This window comes from Chiloscyllium punctatum, chromosome 1 (genome assembly GCF_047496795.1).
Source record: "Chiloscyllium punctatum isolate Juve2018m chromosome 1, sChiPun1.3, whole genome shotgun sequence".
Lineage (NCBI taxonomy): Eukaryota > Metazoa > Chordata > Chondrichthyes > Orectolobiformes > Hemiscylliidae > Chiloscyllium > Chiloscyllium punctatum.
Genome location: NC_092739.1, coordinates 106,867,984 through 106,889,121, shown reverse-complemented (window position 1 = coordinate 106,889,121; position 21,138 = coordinate 106,867,984).

The window sequence follows — 21,138 nt, the reverse complement described above, 5'->3', positions numbered from 1 at the left end:
TTTTTTAACTGAATTCGAATGCAGGTCCCCAGAACATTACTAAGGTCTCTGGATTAACAGGTCCAGTGATAAAACCACTAGGCCATTGCTTCCCCACTGTTAGAGAGGTTGTTTTGATGGAGTGTAGCTATGGATAATTAAACTGAGTGGCCTTGTGTTTAAATGACAACCAGGTTGACAGAATAGGGTTGTATGCATGAGGGAGTGTCAGCCATGCCACGTATGTGCTGTGATCGCGTGGAAGTAATGTGACTGCTGGGTCATTATGTTGCCGATGAGGGGCAATGTAGATTACCAATGCATGTCCAAGTGCACAGCAGCCTTTTAAATGTGAGTTGACAATTACCACCTTTGACATAAATGCACCAATTAATCCAGAATGGCATCAAGAAGCCCAAGTAAACTGAAGTAATCAGGGTAAAGTTCTCTACTGATTGGAGTCATACCTAGCACAAAGGATGCTGATTTTTTTGGAGGTCAATCATCTCAGTCTCTGAATATCAATGCAGGAGTCCTTTACTGTAGTGTCCCGGACTCAGGCATCTTTAGCTGCTTCAACAGTGAACTTCTGTCCATCACAGAGTCAGGATTGAGAATGTTCATTGATGATGGCCCAATTTTGGCATCATTTGTGATCTCAAGTACTGAAAAAGCTTGTGTCCAAAAGCAGCAGGGCCAGACAACATCCAGACCATAACCAATAACTGGTGAGTAACATTCAATCAGGCAAAGACCATCTCAAACAAGAGAGAAGCTAACCATATCTCTTAATGTTCAAGTGCATTAGCATCAATAAATAATCAACTAGCAAAATCCAGGGAGTTACCATTAAACAGACTCTAAAAGGACCCAGCCATGGAAACTCAATAGCTAAAAGATCAGAAGTGATTAATTCTGTTGCAATAATAATCTCCTGCCTTCCCAGTACCTGACTACCATCTACAAGGCACATGATGGAAGACTTTCGACTTGCTTGTATGAGTTCAACTCCTACCACACTCAAGAAGTTCAACATCATTCAGGATAAATAATCCTGTTTGACTGGAATACCAATCATGAGCTTCAAAATCCATTCCTTTCATTGGTGTGTGCAATTTACAAAACACACTACAGTAACTCATCACCTTTGCCAACACTTTCCAAATCTACAACTTCTACTATCCAGAAGGCCAAAGGCATGAGATACAAGAGAATATGATCACTTGCTAGCTCCCCTTCACACACTATCTTGACTTGGAACCAAATCATAATTTCCTCTCTGTCGCTGGGTCAAAATTCTGGAATTTCCACCCTCACAACATTACATTTACACCCCAAGGGGTGAATAGTTTAAAATTACAGCTCACCAAACCAGCTCAAGAGCAATGAGGGATGGCTATTGAATGCTGATATACCTAACAACACAAATATGACATGAAATAATTTTTTTTAAAAATCCATTTCCAGCTGTACTCACCATAATTGTAACACCCTCTCAAATGTCCACAAAACCTAGAAAGCCATGACTATTTCGATTGCCCAACCACTTACTCCATAATGTTGCTCACTCAATGGAACCTATTAGCTCACCTAATTGCATGGTATGGTCATGACTGGTTCTCCACCATGTTCCAGATCCATAGTACAATCTATACATATAATTTTCCAATCAGCTTATTTAGAGATGTGACTACACACTCCTGGAACAGATGCGACTTGAACCTACGTTGCCGAGCCCAAAGATAGGGACAATAACAGTGTGTATTCTAAGAGTCTATATAATCTATATATTCAAACAAAATTCCAAACTGGATTTTAATGAGCTAACAAGGAGCTTGACAATGAGCTTGATTGCCCAATAATCTGAACCAGGCAGGTCACTTGATTCAACTTTCCACCTTCCTGACCAAAATTACTGGCAGTCGCAACAATGATGACAAATTGGCATGTGGTACTAATTTATAGTCAAGGTTAGAGTGGTGCTGGAAAAGCACAGCAGGTCAGGCAACATCCAAGGAGCAGGAAAATCGAATTTTCTTGCAAAAGCCCTTCGTGCGGAATGAGACAGGGAGACTCCAGGGTGGAGAGATAAATGGGAGAGGGGTGGGGCTGGGAAGGTGGTAGTTGGAGTGCAATAGGTGGCTGGAGGTGGGGATGAAGGTGATAGGTTGGAGAGGAGGGTGGAGCGGATAGGTGGAGCTTCAGGACAGAGAAGATGACCTGGGGGTTGCAGTGAGAGAGAGACTCACTGCGATTCTTGTAGAGAGAGGAGGAGAACTTCTTCAAGGTAAGCATCCATGGAAGATGATTCACAGTTAGGTTAAAATCAACTAGGCGAAAGTGAGGACAGCAGATGCCGGAGATCAGGGTCAAGATTAGAGTGGTGCTGGAAAAGCACAGCAGATCAGGCAACATGCAAGGAGTAGGAAAATCGACGTTTCGGGCAGCACCACTCCAATCTTGACTCTGATATCCACCATCTGCATTCCTTACTTTCACACTTATTTATGGAACCACCTAAATTCATGTTGGCTGCCATGGGGTAAAAATCTAGCCCGCTTTTTATGACTTTTTAAAACTAAAATGTCAGATTTACGCACTTTTTCAGAGACTCATAGAGATGTACAACATGGAAGCAGACCCTTCAGTCCAACCCATCCATACCGACCAGATATCCCCAATCCAATCTAGTCCCACCTGCCAGCACCCAGCCCGCATCCTTCCAAACCCTTCCTATTCATATACCCATCCAAATGCCTCTTAAATGTTGCAATTGTACCAGCCTCGACCACATCCTCAGGCAGCTCATTCCATACACTACCACTCTCTGCGTGAAAACGTTGCCCCTTAGGTCTCTTTTATATCTTCCCCTCTCACCCTAAACCTATGCCCTCTAGTTCTGGACTCCCCAATCCCAGGGAAAAGACTTTGTCTATTTATCCTATCCATGCCCCTCATAATTTTGTAAACCTCTATAAGGTCATCCCTCAGCCACCGATGCTCCAGAGAATACAGCCCTCAGCCCGTTCAGCCTCTCCCTGTAGCTCAGATCCTCCAACCCTGGCAACTTCCTTCTCAATCTTTTCCGAACCCTTTCAAGTTTCACAACATCTTTCCAATAGGAAGGGGACCAGAATTGCATGCAATATTCCTACAGTGGCCTAACTAATGTCCTGTATAGCCGCAACATGACCTCCTAACTCCTGTACACAAAACTCTGACCAATAAAGGAAAGCATACCAAACGCCTTCTTCACTATCCTATCTAACTGCGACTCCACTTTCAAGGAGCTGTGAACCTGCACTCCAAGGTCTCTTTGTTCAGCAACACTCCCTAGGACCTTACCATTAAGTGTATAAGTCCTGCTAAGATTTGCTTTCCCAAAATGCAGCACCTCGCATTTATCTGAATTAAACTCCATCTGCCACTTCTCAGCCCATTGGCCCATCTAGTCCAGATCCTGTTGTAATCTAAGGTAACCCTTTTAGCTGTCCACTACACCTCCAATTTTCGTGTCATCTGCAAATTTACTGACTGTACCTCTTTGTACATAATTTCAAGTAACTTAATTACGGCAACATATGGAAACCCAGGTAACCATGATCCATTTATAATTGTGGCACTTACAGTTTTCAATCTGCTAATAAACTGCTTATGTTTGATAAAAGATAGGTTATCTATGGAATGATGAAAATACACAAAATATAATGCTTACAAATGGCAGGATGAAACATTCAGCATGTTCTATATTCTGCCTGAGCTATTAACAACCTTATGGATGGTGTCATGGAGATGTGTAATTTGCATTGAGGAGTGAATGAATTTCAATTAGTGAAAAACGACCATTTTCTTTTCATATGTAGATTAATGACTTATATTTATCCTCTTGAATTGCCATTGCAGTACCTCTGGCTGTGAAGATTAGAGCCGAATTTATTTTCATTAGATTCTTTTCCTTCTAGGCTTTAGCATGACATTGCTGGTATTTACAGCTTACTTAATTATGTTGCAGCTAAGCAATCAAAAGCAATGCTAAATTAAATTTTCAGATTTGTACATTGCCATAGAAGTAAGGATCAGCAGGTAGCCACTTTGCAGTTTCTAAGTTGACTCTTGATTAGTAAATCTGCTGAATCAGGTAAAGATTATTGGTTTATCCTGTAGAGTCCTTTCTTTTCCTCATAGAGGCTACGACTACCAAAAGCCACTCCATCCTCGTGTCACATTACTGAAGCTCATGAATTTAACAAAAGAATGTGAGCAAGAGACATGTAAGTGTTGTGAGAACATTTGAATTGTGGGAGATTGTCAGTTAGTCATTTCAGTCAACACTTCCTTAACTGTTGATTTATTTGATGCTTCTGTCATTGTGCATTAGTTTACTCGTGGTTGACTCCTAAAAAAGAAATTTGCCAAGTGTTATGTCGAAGGTCAAAGCAAGTGCAGCATGCAAATCAAGTAGGAATCACTGAAATGTATGAGTCATTTACCTCAATGTGCAAATAACTAGATATTGTGCCTCTCATAGAACAAAGAACAGGACTGCACTGGAACGGGCTCTTCGGCCCACTAAGCCTCGGCTGACACTGGATATCTTTTTAAACTAAACTAAAAAATTTTTGCCTCCAAGCAGTCCATATCCCTCTATTCCCTGCCAAGAATGATTTGGCAGCAGCACTCTTGATCGAATCAGGATCTAGAAAACATAGCTGCTAGACTGGGTGGTGGAGGAACCAACAAGAGGGAAAAACATACTTGACCCCATCCTTACCAATCTGTCAGCTACATGACAATATTGGTAAGAGCAACCACCACACAGTCCTTGTGGAGACAAAGTCCTGCCTTCACATTGAGGATAACCTCCATCATACTGTGTGGCACTATCACTGTGCTAACTGGGACAGATTTTGAACAGATCTAGCAACTTAAGACATAGAAACATAGAAAGTAGGTGCAGGAGTAACTGCACCCCTTTCAAAATGATCATGACTGATCATACAATCTCAGTATCCCATTCCCATTTTTTTTGCCATGCCCCTTGATCCCTTAAGCTGCAGGGGCTATCTCCAGCTCCCTGTTCAATATATCTAATGAACTGGCTCCAAAAGCTTCCTGGGGGTGGAGAATTCTACAGGTTCAAAACTCTGTGTGTGAAGAAATTCTTCCTCATTTCAGTTCTGAACCCTTATTCTTAGACTGTGACCACTAGTTCTGGACTTCTCCAACATCAGGAACATTTTTCCTGCATCTTGCCTGTCCAATCAGGATTTTATATGTTTCAATGAGATCCCCCTTCATTCTTCTAAATTCCAATGAATACAAGCCAAGTCAATCCAGTCTTTCCTCATATGTTAGTCCTGTCATCCTGGGAATCACTCTGGTGAACTTTTGCTGGACTCCCTCAACGGCAAGAGTGTCCTTCCTCAGACTGGGAAAAACTGACACAATACTCAAGTTATGGCCTCACCAAGGCCCTGTATAACTGCAGCAAGACTTCCTTACTCCGAAACTCAAATCCTCTCGCTACGAATGCCAGCATGCCATTAGCTTTCCTCACTGCATGCCAATCTTCAGGGACTGTTCCACCATGGCACTCATGTTTCATTAGACCTCACCTTTTCTAAAACTTCCACCATTCAAATAATAATCTGCCTTCCTGTTAATGCGATCAAAGTGGATACCTCACATTTATCGAAATTATATTGCATTTACCAAGTATTTACCCACCCAGCCAGTCCTTCCAAGTCACCCTGAAGCCTCTAAGCATCCTCCTCACAGTACACACTGCCACCCAGCTTAGTGTCATCTGCATTCAATTCCTTCAACCAAATTGTTAATTTATATTATGAACAGCTGAAGTCCCAGCATAGAACCCTGTAATACCCCACTCATCACTGCCTGCCATCTGAAAATAACTTGTTTATTTCAAATCTCTGCTTCTTGTCTGCCAACCAATCCACATCAATACATTACATTACCTGCGATACCACGTGCTTTAATTTTCCTTACTAATCACTTGTGTGAAACATTGTCAAAAGCTTTTTGAAAGTCCAGATATGCAACATCTACTGATTCACCTTTGTCTACTCTACTGGGTCACATCCTCAAAACATTCCAGACGATTTGTCAAGCATGATTTCCCTTTCATGAATCCATGCTGACTAGGCCCGATTCTGTCACTACTTTCCAAATGCTCAATTATTACATCCTTGATAATTGACTCCAGTATTTTCTCCACTACTGATGTCAGGCTAACCGACCTATAATTCCCCATTTTCTCTTTTCCTCCTTTTTTAAAGAGTGGGGTTACATCAGACACCCTCCAGTCCACTGGAACTCTTCCAGATGCTGGAAAATAATCACCAAAGCATCCGCTATTTCTAGAGTCACTTCTTAAGCATTCTGGGATGCAGAGCATCAGGCCCTGTGGACTTAGTGGGTTTCAATCCCATCAATTTCCCTAGTACCATTCCTTGACTAATAAGGATTTCCTTCAGTTACTCCTTCATGCTTGACCCTCTGTCCCCTAGCTTTCCTGAAGGTTATTTGTGTCCTTCTTAGTGAAAACAGATCCAAAATATTTGTTCAACTAGTCTGCCATCTCTTTGTTCTCCATTCGAATTCACCTGATTCTAAGTACAAGGGGCTTACATTAGTTTTCATCAGCCTTTTTCTCTTTACACATCAAGAAAAGCTTTTGCAGTCAGTTTTTATGTTTACTGCAAGCTTACTTTCATATGCTATTTTCCCCTTCAGAATTAAACCCTTTGTCCTCCTGTACTGAATTTTAAATTTTGCCCAGTCCTCAGGTTTGCTCCTTTGTCTGGCCAATTTATGTACCTCTTCTTTGGCTTTAGTACTTTCCCTGATTTGCCTTGTTTGCCATGGTTCAGCCATTTTCCCTGCATACTCTTGTGTCAGATAAGCATATACAATTGTTAAAGTTCATCTATGTGTTCTTTAAATGTCTGCCATTGTCTATCCACCATCAACCCCTTAATTATCCTTGGCCAGTTTATCTAGGCAATGCATGCCTCATACCATCAAAGTTAGCTTTCTTTAAGTTCAGCATTGCCCTCTAACTGGTTCCTCGACACATTGGTCATAGAAACCATCCCTCATACATCCCTCAGACTGGCATCCATGAGGTGCTGTGGGTCATCAACACCAGCAGAATCATACTCTAGCACAATCTGCAACTTCATGGCCCAGCATATCCTACACTCAACCATTACCATCAAGCTAGGGAATCAGCCCTGGAGAATGCAGAAGGGGATGCCGGGAGCAGTACCAGGCATACCTTAAGATGAGCTTTCAATCTGGTGAACCCACCAAACAGGACTATTTGCATGCCAAACAGCATAAGCAGCAAATGATAAACAGAGCTAAGCGATCCCACAACCAATGGATCAGACCTAAGGTCTGCAGACCTGCCTCATCCAGTTGTGAATTGTGGTGGACAATTAAACAACTCACTGGAGGAGGAAGCTCCACAAATATCCCCATCTTCAATGATGGAAGAGCCCAGCACATCAGTGCAAAAGATAAGGCTGAAGCTTTCATAACAATCTTCAGCAAGAAGTGTGAGTGGATGATCCATCTCAGCCTCCTCAAGTGGTCCCCAGCATTACAGAAACCAATCTTCAGCCAATTTGATTCACTCCATATGATAGCAAGAAACGGTTGGAAACATTGGATACTGCAAAGGCTATGGGCCCTGACCACAATCTGGCAATAGCTGTGCTCCAAAGCTTGCTGCTCACCTAGCCAAGTTGTTCCAGTACAGTTACAACATTAGCATCTACCAGACATTGTGGAAAATTACCCAAGTATGTCCTCGGCATGAAAAGCAGGGCAAATCCAACCTTGCTAATTACCATCCTATCAATCTACCCTCAAATATCAGTGGCGAGGAGAGAAGGCGAGGTGAAGCAAGGACTGCTGGGAAGGGTAAGTTTTCCCGTGTAAAAAGGGGGAAGTCAGGCCTCCATGCTGATAGAGCAGCGAGGAGAGAAGGTGAGGTGAAGCGAGGGCTGCCAGGAAGTTTAGGGCTTAATTTATATTTGAGCAGTGGCTAAACCAGAGATACTACACGTGTAGTATCTCCCTCCTGCCCCTCTCTTCTAACCAGAAGTAAAAGACTCTGTAAGGTAAGACTTTTATTTCTTTCTTATCTTTCTTTTTCATATATTTAAGTGCATTGTTTGGTTTTAGTTAGTTCATATAAAGCTAAGCTTACAATGGCAGGGAACCTCAGACCCGTGGCATGTGCCTCTTGCTTGATGTGGGAGCTTAGGTATGTATCTGACATTCCTGACTTTTACACTTGCAAGAAGTATGTCCAGTTGCAGCTCTTGTTTAACCGCATGACGGCTCAGGAGCTGTGGATGGAGTCACTGTGGAGCACCCGCGATGCTGAGTTGGTTGTGAATAGCACGTTTAGTGAACTGGTCACACCGCAGGTTAGAATTGCTGAGGGAGACAGTGAATGGGTGACCAAAAGACAGAAAAAGAGTAGGAAGGCAGTGCAGGTGTCCCCTGTGGTCATCTCCCTCCAAAACAGGTGTACCGTTTTGGATACTGTTGGGGGAGATGGCTCACCAGAAGAGGGCAGCAGTTGTCAAGATCATGGCACTGTGGAGGGCACTGCTGTTCAGAAGGGCGGGAAAAAGACTTGTAGGGCCATAGTCATAGGGGATTCTATTGTGAGGGGAGTAGATAGGCAGTTCTGCGGCTGAAAACGGGACTCCCGGATGGTATGTTGCCTCCCAAGTGCTCGGGTCAGGAATGTCACCAATCAGCTGCATAGCATTCCAAAAGGGGAGGGTGAACAGCTCGTTGTCTTGGTGCATATAGGCACCAACAATATAAGTAGGAAACGAGATGAGGTCCTGAAAAAAGAATTCAGGGAGCTAGGAGAGAATTTAAAGAGGAGGACCTCAAAGATAGTGATCTCGGCATTACTACCAGTGCCACGTGCTAGTCAGCGTAGAAATGGAAAAATAGGCAGAATGAACACGTGGCTTGAGAGATGGTATAGGAGGGAGGGGTTCAGATTTGTTGGACATTGGGACCGGTTCTGAGGAAGGTGGGACTATTACAAAATGGACAGTCTATAACTGAACCAGACTGGAACCAATGTCCTTGGGGGAGTTTTTGCTACTGCTGTTGGGGAGATTTTAAACTAATGTGGCAGGGGACTGGGAACCAGAACAGAAAACAAGTAGGCAGCGAGGTAGGGACTGGAGACTGTAATAATTATGAAGATAGTAATAATAAAGGGAAGAGTAGGCAGAGAGCAGATGAGCGCAAAAGAACTGGTGACCTGAAATGCATCTACTTTATTGCGATAGTATGGCGTGTACTGCAGATGAACTTAGGGCTTGGATTGGTGCCTGGGAGTATGACGTTATCGCAATCACAGAAACTTGGTTGAAGGGAGGGCATGATGATTGGCAACTAAATGATCCTGGATATATACAATTCAGACAGGACAGGGAGGGAAGTAAAAGGGGGGGTAGAATTGCATTGCTGGTCAGGGATGATATCAGGCTGTGCTAACGGAGGATGCTTTGGAGGTCTTGGGTAGTGAGGCAATATGAGTGGAGCTGAGAAATAAGAAAGATGCAATTACATTGTCGGGACTGAGTGTGAGGTTGAAGAACAAATAAGTAAACAGATTATGGAAAGATGTAGAGGCAATAGGGTAGTGGTGATGGGAGATTTTAATTTTCCCAACATTGGCTGGGATACACTTAACATCAAAGGTCTGGATGGGGTAGAATTTGTAAGAAGCATCCAGGAGAGTTTTCGAGAGCAGTATGTCAATAGCCCGATGAGGGAAGGGACCATATTGGACCTGGTACTGGGGAATGAGCCAGGACAGGTGGTAGACATTGTGGTGGGGGGATTTCTTTGGGAACAGTGACCACAATTCTGTAAGTTTTAGAACACTCGTAGATAAAGATGAGAGTGGTCCTAAGGGAAGAGTACTAAACTGGGCCAAGGCCAATTATATCAAAATTAGGCAGGAGCTCGGAAATGTGGATTAGACACAGCTATTTGAAGGGAAGTCCACATTTGATATGTGGGAGGCTTTCAAAGATAGGTTGAAGATAGTGCAGGATAGGCATGTCCCATTGAAGGCAAGGGATAGGGAGGGCAAGATTCGTGAACCATGGATGACAGGAGAAATTGTACGACTAGCCAAGAGGAAAAGGGAAACTAGACGTAAGGTTCAGGCAGCTAAGAACAGAACGGGCCCTGGAGGAATATCGGAAGAGTAGAACAAGTCTTAAGCAAGGAATCAAGCAGGCTAAAAGGGGTCATGAAATAGCTTTAGGGAGCAGAATTAAGCATTTTGTTCTTATATAAAAGCAAGAGGATAACTAGAGAAAGGATTGGTCCACTAAAGGATAATGAAGGAAGGCTGTGTGTCAAACCTGAGAAAGTGGGTGAGATTCTGAATGATTACTTTGCATCAGTGTTCACTGAGGAAAGGAACATGATGAATGTTGAGATTAGAGAAAGAAGTTTGATTAATCTGGATCATGTTGACACATGTAGGGAAGATGTGTTGGGTAGGCTAGAGGTTATTAAGGTGGACAAATCCCCAGGACCAGATGGGATCTATCCCAGGTTGCTGAGGGAGGAAAGAGAGGAAATAGCTGGGGCCCTGACAGATATCTTTGTGGCATCCTTAAACACAGGTGAAGTGCCAGAGGACTGGAGGGTTGCTCATGTTGTCCCCCAGTACAAGAAGGGTCGTAGGGATATTCCAGGTAACTACAGACCAGTGAGCCTGACATCGGTAGTGGGAAGGTTGATGGAGAGGGTACTGAGGGATAGGATTTATTTATATTTAGAAAAGAATGGGCTTATCAGTGATAAGCAACATGGTTTTGTGCGGGGGAGATCATGCCTTACCAACTTTATAGAGTTCTTTGAGGAAGTGACCAAGATGATAGATTAAGGAAGGGCTGTTGATGTCATATACATGGACTTGAGTAAGGCATTTGATAAGGTTCCCCATGGTAAACTAATGGAGCCAGTGAAATCACATGGTGTGCAGGGTGTTCTGGCTAGGTGGATAAAGAACTGGTTGAGCAACAGGAGACAGAGAATAGTAGTTGAAGGGAGTTTCTCGAAATGGAGAAAGGTGACCAGTGGTGTTCCACAGGGGTCAGTGTTGGGGCCACTGTTGTTTGTAATATACATAAATGATCTGGAAGAGGGCACTGTTGGAATGATCAGCAAGTTTGCAGATGACACGAAGATTATTGGAGTAGCAGAAAACATAAGAACTGTCGAAGAATACAAGAAGATATCGATAGACTGGAGAGTTGGGCAGAAAAGTGGCAGATGGATTTCAATCCAGAGAAATGCGAGGCGATGCATTTAGGCAAGACTAATTCTCGAGCGAATTATACAATGAACTGAAGAGCCTTGGGAAAAATTGATGGGCAGAGAGATCTGGGAATGAAGGTCCATTGTACCCTGAAGGTTGCTGCACAGGTGGATAGAGTGGTCAAGAAGGCATATAGTATACTTGCCTTCATTGGACGGGCTATTGAGTATAAGAGCTGGCAAGTCACGTTAACATTGTACAAGACATTGGTTCGGCCACATTTGGAATACTGTGTACATTTCTGATCACTACATTACCAAAAGGATGTGGACGCTTTGGAGAGGGTGCAGAAAGGGTTTACGAGGATGTTGCCTGGTATGGAAGGTGTTAGCTATGAAGAGAGGTTGAGTAGGTTAGGTTTATTTTCATTAGAATGAAGGAGATTGAGGGAGGATCTGATTGAGGTTTACAAAATCATGAAAGGTATAGACAGGGTCGATAGAGACAAGCTTTTTCCCAGGGTGAAGGATTCAATAATGAGAGGTCACGCTTTCAAGGTGAGAGGTGGAAAGTTTAAGAGGGAAAGATGTGGCAAGTACTTCACACAGAGGGTGGCAGGCATGTGGGATGTTTTGCCAGCAGAGCTAGTAGAGGCAGGCATGGTAGGTTCATTTAAGATGCGTCTGGACAGATGCATGAGTAGGTGGGAGCAGAGGGATACAGATGCTTAAGAATTGGCCGACAGGTTTAGACAGTACACTTGGATCAGCTCAGGCTTGGAGGGCCGAAGGGCCTGTTCCTGGGCTGTAAATTTTCTTTGTTCTTTAAAGTGTTGGGAGGTGTCATCAACAGTGCTATCAAGTAGCATCTGCTCAGCAACCAACCTGCTGAGTGATGCCCAGTTTGGGTTCCGCCAGGGCCTCTCAGCCCCTGACTTCATTACAGCCTTGGTTCAAACATGGACAAAAGAACTGAATTCCAGAGGTCAGGTGAGAGTGAGAGTGCTTGACATCAAGGCTGCATTTGACCAAATGTGGCATCCAGGGGCCCTGGCCCTGAAATCAATGAGGCAAACATGGTTTTTGGAGGTCAGTCATCTCAGCTCCAGGTCATCTTTTGCAGGAATTCCTCAGAATAATGTCCAAGGCTCAATCAGCTTCAGCTGCTTCATAAATGATGTTCCTTCCATCATAAGGTCAGAAGTGGGAACGTTCGCCAATGATTGCACAATGTTCAGCACCATTTGTGACTCCTCAGATACTGAAGCAGTCCATGTTCAAATGCAACAAGATCTGGATAATATCCAGGCTTCGGCTGACAAGTGGTAAATAACATTTGCTCCACACAAATGCCAGGCTATGGCCAAGATCAATATCAGATAACGTCACCAATGCTCCTTGACATTCAATGGTGTTACCAACAGTTAATACCCCACTGTCAAGAACCTGAGGGTTATCATTGAGCAGAAACTCAACTGGACTCACCACATAAACAGTGGCTACTATAGTTACTGCTGTAAGTAACTCACCTCCTGACTCCCCAAAGCTTGTCCATCATGCACAGGGATGTCAGGAGTGTGATGGCATACTTCTCACTTGCCAGGAAGAATGCAGCCCCAACAACACTCAAAAAGCTTGACACTATCCAGGACAAAGCAGCCTACTTGATTGGGTCTACATCCACAAATATTCACTCCCTCCACCACCAACGCTCAGTAGCAGCAGTGTGTACTATCTACAAGATGCAGTGCAGGAATTCACCAAATGTCACCTTCCAAACCCACGACCACTTCCATCTCGAAAGACAACGGTAGCAGATATATTAGAAGCATCCACCTTCAAGTTCCCATCCAAGCCACTCATCCTGATTTGGAAATATAACACCGTTCCTTCATTGTCGCTGGGTCAAAATCCTGGAATTCCTTCCTTAGTGGCATTGTGGGTCAACCAACAGCAGGTGGACTGCGGCGGTTCAAGAAAGCAGCTCACTAATACCTTCTCAAGGGTAACTGGGGTTGGGCAATAAATGCCTACCAGCCAGCTACACCCACATCTCACAAATAAATAAATCTTAAAAATAATCATCTATCTATCAAGATGCTTCTTAAATGTTGCAATTGTATCTAGCTCCACCACCTCCTCTGCGGTGCATTCCAAGCACTTATTGCCTTCTGTGTAAAAGATTTGCCTCTCACATCTCCTTTAAACCTTCCTCCTTTTACCTTAAACTAATGTCCCCTCGTAACTGACATTTTTAACCTTGGAAAATGACTCCAACTATCCATTCTATCCATGTCAGTCATAATCTTGTAAACATGTAGCACATTGCCCCACAGCCTCTGACGTTCAAATGAAAACAAACAGAGTTTGTCCAATCTCTTCTCAGATTATACCCTCCAACCAGGCAATATCCTGGTAAACCTTTTCTGTACCTTCTCCAATGCCTCCACAAGCTTCTGGTAGTGTGGAATATGTATGCAATATTTCCAATATGGACTAACTAAAGTTCTACACAGCTGCAGCATGACTTGTCAATGTTTGGATTCTATAACTCAATTGATGAAGGTAATCATGCCATTTACCTTCTTGACCACCTTATCTACTTGCGTATCACTTTCAGTAAATTGTGGAGCGGTACACCCAGATGCCTCTCTATGTTAATGCTTCTAAGGGTTCTGCCATTTACTGCATACTTCCCTCCTGTAATAGTCCTTTTATAATGGTCTGTTCAGTTATTGGACCCTCCCAGTCCCTCAAATACATGTAAATTTGATCTTGTATAAGTTAAGAATGTTTTGGGTTTGTTTATTCTACATGTGTAAAGACTGTGGGCAGAATTAAAATGCTCTAGTGACTATATTTACAGAGGAACCTCGATTATCCGGCATTCAATTATCCAGAATTCGATTAACCAAACAAAATACTCCCTGCTCGTATCCATCAGATAATTGAGGTTCCTCTGTATATGTATAAAGATTTTTATGAATAATGTATATTTTTGAAATTAAAAAAACCTTCCAAAATGTATCATCACGCATTTGTCCAGATTAAATTCCATTTGCCATTTCACCGCCCAAGTCTCCAGCCAATCTATATTCCGTTGTATCCTCTGGCAATCTTCCTCACTATCCACAGCTCCCCTAAACTTTGTGTCTTCTGCAAACTTACTAATTAGACCACTTACATTCTCTTCCAATCATTTACATATTATACAAACAATAGGGGTCCTAGCACTGACTCCTAAAGAACATCACTGGTCACAGATCTCCAGTCAGAAAAACACCCTTCCACGGCTACTCTCTATCTTCTATGACCAAACTAATTCTGTTTCCATCTTAACAGCTCACCACAGATGCCATGCGTCTTCACCTTCTGTATTAGCCTGTCATGGGAGGCCTTGTCAAAGCCCTTGTCCAAGTCCATGTAGACAACATCCACTGCTCTGCCCTCAAAGATCTTCATTACTTCCTCAAATAAATTAATCTCGTTTGTGGGACATGACCTCCCCTGCACAAGTTCATATTTTTCCAAATGTGAGTAAATCCTGTCCCTAAGAATCTTCTCCAATAATTTCTCTACCACTGAGGTAAGGCTCACTAGTCTTCAATTTCCTGGATTGTCTTTGTTGCTCTTCTTAAATCAAGAAACAAGATTAGCTATTCTCCAGTCTTCTGGGAACTCGCCTGTGACAAAAAAAGAATACTAAGATTTTCATAATTTCCCAGAAATTTCCTCCTTTGTCTTGCTCAGTATGCTGGGATAGATCCCATCAAGTCTAGGAGACTCATCTATTTTAATGCTTTTTAAAATATCCACCACTCGATCATGGCTGATGTTCCTCAACTACATTGTCCTGCCTTCTTCCTGTAACCTTTGATCCCCTTGTCAATCAAGAACTTATCTATATCTGTCTTAAATGCACTCAATGACTTCGCCTTCACAGCCCTCTACAGCAATGAGCTCCACAGATTCACCACCTTCTGGTTTAAGAAATTCTTCCTCATCTTAGTTCTAAAGGTTCATCCTTCCACTCTGAGGCTGTACCTTCAGGTCCTAGTCTCTCCTACTAGTGGGAAAATCTTCTCTACTCCATTCTACCCAAGCGTCTCAGTATTCTTTAAGTTTCATTCAGAGGTCCCCCTCATCTTTCTAAACTCCATTGACTACAGACTTAAACCACCAGAGTCCTCAACCACTCCTCACATGACACACCTCTCATCCCCAGGATATTTCTTGTAAACCTTTTTCTGTACTCAATTCAATGCTAGTGCATTCTTTCTTAGATACAGGGCCTAGAAATGCTCCTAATATTCTAAATGTAGTATGATCAACAGTACATCTCTGCTTTTCTATTTTAGCCCTCTTGAAATTAAGTTTATATTGTATTTGCCTTAATAACTCCTAACTGAACCTGCATGTTAACCTTAAGAGAATCCTGAACTAGGACTCCCAAGTCTCTTTGTTCTTCAGATTCCCAAAGCCTTTTTCTGTTTAGAAAATGGTCTACGCCTCTATTCTTCTTGTCAAAGTGCAAAACCTCACACTTTCCCATAGTAGATTACTTACAGTGTGGAAACAGGCCCTTCGGCCCAACAAGACCACACTGACCATCCCACCCAGATCCATTTCCCTACATTTACCCCTTCACCTAACACTACGGGCAATTTAGCATGGCCAATTCACCTAACCTGCACATCTTTACTCTGTGGGAGGAAACTGGAGGAAACACACACAGATACGGGGAGAATGTGCAAACTCCACACAGACAGTTGCCCGAGGCGGGATTTGAACCCAGGACTTTGGCGTTGTAAGGCAGCAGTGCTAATCACTGTTCCACTGTATTCTATCTGCCACTATTTTTGTCCACTCACATAGCAGGGTCTTCTACGGCCTCCCCGCTTTCTCAATATTATTTGTCCCTCTACTTAACTTTATGTTGGGGGAGGCAAAAGCTTGTGGTATTATCATTAGATATTAATCCAGAAATTCATCTTATGTTCTGGAATCAATAAAAATCTGGAACAAAGAGTCTAATGGTAACCATGAACATTGTCAGTTGTCAGGAAAAACACGCCTGGTTCACTAATGTCTTCCTTACCTGGTCTGACCTACATGTAACTCCAAATTCACAATAATGTGGTTGATTCTTAATGATAAATGGGGATGAAATCAGCTAGGAGAAACTGAGGACTGCAGGTGCTGGCAATCAAAGTCAAGAGTGTGTTTCTGGGAAAGCACAGCAGGTCAAGCAGCATCAGAGGAGCAGGAGAATCGACATTTCAGGCATAAGGCCTTCATCAGGAATGAGGCTTATGGGCCGGGGATGAGAAATAAATGGGAGCAGGTGGGGTTAGGGGGAAGGTAGCTGAGAAAGCACTAGGTGGATGAAGGTGAGGGAGAAGGTAATAGGTCAGAGGGGGGAGTGATGGACAGGTCCGGAGGGATGTGCCAAGTTGGAGGCTTGGGACTGGGGTACTGTGGTGGGGTGGGGTGGGGGGGGGTGGGGGTGGGGCTGGGGGAAATGAGGGAGCTGTTGAAATTCACATGTATCCTGTGTGGTTGCAATGTCTCAATGCGGAAGTTGGGACCCTGCAACCAGACAGGATAAATGTGGATTTTAACAGCTTCCTCATTTCCCCTACCCTCACATTACCCCAGTCCCAAGCCTCCAACTCAGCACCGCCCTTCAGACGTGCCCGTCACACCCCCCTCTGACTTATCACCTTCTCCCTCACCTTCATCCATCTATTGCTTTCTCAGCTACCTTCCCCCCACCCCACCCCCAACCCCACCCCCCTCCCAATTATCTCTCATCCCTAGCCCATAAACCTCATTCCTGATGAAGGGCTTATGCCTGAAATGTCAATTCTCCTGATTCTCGGACGCTGCCTGATCTGCTGTGCTTTCCGAGAAACACACTCTCGACTGTAAATAGGGACTCATGACTCCACCCACATTCCCCCCACCATCACATCCACTCCAGTTACAGGTTCCGCCCCCACTCCCAGCTCTACACCCACACCAGATCCCAGCTCCCGGCCCTGCCGGGTTTTCACCATCCCCCCAGACCTCCCACTCACTGAGGACGAACGATCAGTCCTCAGCAAAGGACTCACCTTCATCCCCTTCCGTAAACGCATCAATGAATTTAATACACGCCGTGACGTCGAACAATTCTTCCGTCGCCTCCGCCTCCGTGCTTACTTTCACAATCAGGATTCCCGCCCGCCTTCCGAAGACCCCTTCCCCCACCTCCAACACACTGCATCCACCTGGACACCCTGCGCTAGCTTATTACCTGCCCTCGACCTCTTCATTTCCAACTGCCGCCGGGACATTAACCGCCTCAACCTGTCGTCCCCCCTCCCCCACTCCAACCTCTCACCCTCACAACGCGCAGCCCTCCAATCCCTCTGCTCCAATCCCAACCTCACCATCAAGCCAGCAGATAAAGGGGGCGTAGTGGTAGTCTGGCGCAATCACCTCTACACCGCTGAAGCCAAACGCCAACTCAAGGACACCTCTTCCTACTGCCCCCTCGACCATGACCCCACCCCCCCATCACCAAACCATCATCTCCCAGACCATACAGAACTCATCACCTCAGGAGATCTCCCACCCACAGCTTCTAACCTCATAGTCCAGGAACCCCGCACTGCCCGGTTCTACCTCCTTCCCAAGATCCACAAGCCTGACCACCCTGACCGACCCATTGTCTCAGCATGCTCCTGCCCCACTGAACTCAGCTCTACCTACCTCGACAATGTCCTATCCCCCCCTAGTCCAGGAACTCCCCACATACGTTCAAGACACCACCCACGCCCTCCACCTCCTCCAAGACTTCCGTTTCCCCTGCTCCCAATGCCTCATCTTCACCATGGATATCCAATCCCTCTACACCTCCATCTGCCATGACCAGGGCCTCCAAGCCCTCCGTTTTTTCCTCTCCAGACGTCCCCAACAGTCCCCTTCCACTGACACTCTCATTCGTTCGGCCGAATTGGTCCTCACCCTTAACAATTTCTCCTTCGAATCCTCCCACTTCCCCCAGACCAAAGGGGTAGCCATGGGCACATGTTTGGGTCCCAACTATGCCTGTCTCTTTGTTGGCTACGTAGAGCAGTTGATCTTCCGTAATTACACCAGGACCACTCCCCACCTCTTCCTCCGCTACATTGATGACTGCATTGGCGCCACCTCGTGCTCCCGCGAGGAGGTTGAGCAATTCATCAACTTCACCAACACATTCCACCCTGACCTTAAATTTACCTGGACCATCTCTGACACCTCCCTCCCTTTCCTGGACCTCTCCATCTCCATTAATGACGACCGACTTGACACTGACATTTTTTACAAACCCACCGACTCCCACAGCTACCTCGATTATACCTCTTCCCACCCTACCTCTTGCAAAAATGCCATCCAGTATTCCCAATTCCTCCACCTCCGTCGTATCTGCTCCCAGGAGGACCAGTTCCACCACAGAACACACCAAATGGCCTCCTTCTTTAGAGACCGCAAACTCCCTTCCCACGTGGTTAAAGATGCCCACTAACACATCTCGTCCACATCCTGCACCTCCGCCCTCAGACCCCACCCCTCCAACCATAACAAGGACAGAACGCCCCTGGTGCTCACCTTCCACCCTACCAACCTTCGCATAAACCAAATCATCCATTGACATTTCCGCCTCCTCCAAAAAGACCCCACCACCAGGGATATATTTCCCTCTCCACCCCTTTCCGCCTTCCGCAAAGACCATTCCATCCGTGACTACCTGGTCAGGTCCACGCACCCCTACAACCCACCCTCCCATCCTGGCACCTTCCCCTGCCACCGCAGGAACTGTAAAACCTGCGTCCATACCTCCTCCCTCACCTCTATCCAAGGCCCTAAAGGAGCCTTCCACATCCATCAAAGTTTTACCTGCACATCCACTAATGTCATTAATTGTATCAGTTGCTCCCGATGCGGTCTCCTCTACATTGGGGAGACTGGGCGCCTCCTAGCAGAGCGCTTTAGGGAACATCTCCGGGACACCCGCACCAATCAACCACACTGCCCCGTGGCCCAACATTTCAACTCCCCCTCCCGTTCTGCCGAGGACATGGAGGTCCTGGGCCTCCTTCACTGCCGCTCCCTCACCACCAGACTCCTGGACGAAGAATGCCTCATCTTCCGCCTTGGAGCACTTCAACCTCAGGGCATCAATGTGGACTTCAACAGTTTCCTCATTTCCTCTTCCCCCACCTCACCCTAGTTCCAAACTTCCAGCTCAGCACTGTCCCCATGACTTGTCTGGACTTGTCCTACCTGCCTGTCTCCTGTTCCACCCATCCACTCCACCCTCCCCTCCCTGACCTATCACCTTCATCTCCTCCCCTCACCTATTGTACTCTATGCTACTTTCTCCCCACCCCCACCCTCCTCTAGCTTATCTCTCCACGCTTCAGGCTCTCTGCCTTTATTCCTGATGAAGGGCTTTTGCCCGAAACGTCGATTTCGCTGCTCCTCGGATGCTGCTTGAACTGCTGTGCTCTTCCAGCACCACTCATCCAGAATCTGGTTTCCAGCATCTGCAGTCATTATTTTTACCTTGTAAATAGGGATGGCCTAGCCAATGACACCCTCATCCCATGAATGAATAAAAAGAAAAAAATCTGAAAACTTAGTAACAATACCCTCAGTTCTTAAATCCAGCTCATTAATGCATAATGTGAATAGTTGTGGTCCTAACACTGATCCCTGTGGAACTCCATCTGGCTGCCATCCTGCCAGCCCTTTATCCCCAAAATTTGCTTTCTGCCAGTCAGCCAATCATCTATCTATGCCAGTAGCTTGCCCTAATACCATGAGCTCTTATCTTCTTGTACGGCATCTTCTCAAAGGCCTTCTGGAAATCCCACTGGATCATCTCCACTGGCTCCTCTTTTTCTAAGTTACTCACTATGTCCTCAAAGAATTCTAACAAAATCACATCCCTTTGATGAAACTGTGCTGATTCACCCCATTTTACCATACATTTCCAAGTACTTTCCAATTTCATCCTTAATAATCGACTCTAAACTCTTACTTTACACCAAGATCAGGCTAACTGGCCTATAATTTCTGTCTTCTTCCTCCTTCTCTTCTTAAGCAAGGGCCATTAGCCAAGATCTGGTCCAATGGCACCCTGCCTGACTGCAGTAATTACAATGACTCTATAATCACCTCAGCTATCTCCTTCAGAATTCTGGGTGTAGTCCATCCATCCAGGTGATTTATCCACCTTCAGAACTTTCAGCTTCCCCAGCACTTACTCTTCAGTGATGGCAGTTATACTCAACTGTGCCTCCTGACTCTCTTGAAGTTCTGGTATGCTGCTGGTATCTTCCACTGTGAAAACCAATGCAAAGTATCTCTTCAGTTTCTCTGCCATTTCTTTATTCCCTATTACTATCTCTTCAGCCTCATTTTCCAGTGACACAATGTCCACTTTTGTCTCTCTCTGATCTTTTAGATATCTAAAGACTCTTTTTTTTAATATTACTGGCAAGCTTACTCTCATTTTTCATCTTCTACCCACTACTGCTATTTTAGTTATCCTCTACTGGTTTTTAAAGACTTCCCAATTCCCTGGCTTCCTACTAATCTTCACCACATTGTATACTTTTCTGTTATGCTGTTTCTGACTTCCACTGTCAGCTATGGTTGTCACGATGTTTTTCCTTCCATGGAATGAATTTCTGCTGTACCTTCTGAATTACCCCAGAAACTCCAGTCATTGATACTCCACCATCTTCCCTGCTAACTTCCCCTTTCAATCAACTTTGG